Here is a 2174-nt window from a genome sequence, read left to right as displayed (position 1 = left end):
GCTTGATACAATAAATTTGCAGTTATTATGACGCATTAAGTATGTCAAAAAAGATATTTTACTCCTAGAGAGTTACACTGAATGTAAATCTCTGTTTTGGAGCATCCTGATGGGATACCTGGAGGCAAAGCTTTAGCTAATTCTACAACTTGTAGGGGGTTAAGGATATCGGAGACATTAAATGCTGACAACTGTAGTTCTAATATGCTGGGGAAATGGAGCTATTCCATATCACTTTCTGTATTTGTTAACAGTTATGCCACCACCAGGGATCTCACTAGGATTTATAGAGAAAGAACATGCTGATAGCTATTTAGACAGAAAACAGTAATTTTTTTTTTTTTTCTCCTGCAGACTCATTCAGCAGTAAATTGTGCTACAGATTGATAGAGCAGCAAGGAAGAGAATAGAAAAGACATGGTATTCTTAAAGGATGCAACTGAAAGTCCAAGCAAATCTCTTTTCCTCCCATTGCTTCTCTGCTCTGTCTGTGTCCTCTCCGATTTAAAAATATTACATTAAATAATTATATTGATCTCATAAGAGAGATAACCTTGTTACTGTTGATTTTGACTTCAAAATAAGCATCAGCAGTCTAAGAATATTTATCTCTGACTTCATGTGACTGTTGCATTTGATTGGGAGGCCACTTGTGGAAGTGGCTGAGACAAGTATTACTTACTGTGCAGAGACACCACTTCTCCTGCAAGATGGAGCAAGGTTCTGATCTTACTGAAACCTAAAACAAGATCAGCTGAAACTAATAACTGAATTTGACCTACAGTTTGTCACCATATTTAGCTAAAAGATGGCATCAGTCTCACCAGTTTGCAGTTTAAAAGGTAGCAATTTCACCTGGGCTGAATAACCAGGCTGCCTCTAGAGACAGTGAAGAGTGTGACAGTGTTGTTTCTTCTGTGTGTTTTGAAAGAGGATGAATTTCCTTTTGGAAGTGTCACTCTCTATGGAGAAAGCCTGTTTGACTGAGGCAGGCCAGATGCTACGCTGTTAAGACAGCTAAAGTTAGACAAGAAGAACGCCAAAGTTAGCATTTACTCATAGCACTCCATTTAACATCTCCTTTTCAATCATTTATAGAATGACATCAATGATTATAAAGGGAACATCTGCTGATGGTTTTAGGAGGTATTAAGTTTGGAATGACTAATTTAGTCATATAATTAACAGAAGTATGGTTTATTTGGCAGAATAGGAAAAACACACTATAGAGATACTGATGATAATTGTGAAGGCCAGTAATAGAAATAAAAATGTATCACTTCAGTACATTACATGTCTGAGTCTATCATTCCAAAGTAAGTGCCTCTTAAAACCAGATGCTCCCTCTGCAATATTTGATGTGTGTTTATAATGGATGGACAAAGGAGATATTACATCTTTTGTTACCACTAAGCACCAAGGTCAAATTCGGCAAGTCAGCAACGGTTTCAGAGTTTTAATTCTATACAAAATAATTCTGTTTAATTTCTGCAGAAATGTGCCTGCCTTTTGGGGATTTTCTAGAAGGTAGCATTTTAAAATTGGCCATCTCTTTTCATTTGTCAGCAGATATAAATTTAAAGTGTGTTTTATTTTTAATCTTGTAAATATTAGGAACATAATTCAGATCTCTGGTTTGGCTGAGGGTGTACTGGAAGGATAATAATAGGATGTATGGGGGTAGTTTTCATACTGCAGCATAATGAAACTTTAACAAAGATGTTCCTTCTCTAGCATATTAATCATTGGAATTACAAGACATATTAATACAGGACATAAAGTGATTTTACTCTATCTAGTAAAACTTATTGACCTTTCATTATTTAAAGTATTAAAAATTTGTGTTTCCAGAGTCTTGAGAATTTATTATTTTCCAGTTACTCATTTATTATTTAATATATGATTTCATTCCATTCAAATTTACAAACTAACCTTGTAACACTGAGCACTTTCCAGTATACAGTTAAGAGCTGTGATTAACGTTGTTTATCTGCGGTTCATTCTTTTCCATTTTCCACCCCCGTGTTTGTAGTATTTTGTTTTGCCAGGCTTTTAAAATCTATTTTATTTCATGTGTTTTAATTAGGAAAAAGTGCTAAGAAATGAATCTTGCATTTGGGAAAAGAAAGGCGGAAACCTTCCCTCCCCTTACTTTTCAGAACTTCCCTATAGAA

Source organism: Nipponia nippon, unplaced genomic scaffold (assembly GCF_047370975.1).
Source record: "Nipponia nippon isolate SJK-2023a ecotype South Korea unplaced genomic scaffold, ASM4737097v1 scaffold_6, whole genome shotgun sequence".
Lineage (NCBI taxonomy): Eukaryota > Metazoa > Chordata > Aves > Pelecaniformes > Threskiornithidae > Nipponia > Nipponia nippon.
The sequence above is the reverse complement of the archived record's forward strand: the minus strand, read 5'-3'. Positions refer to the sequence as shown.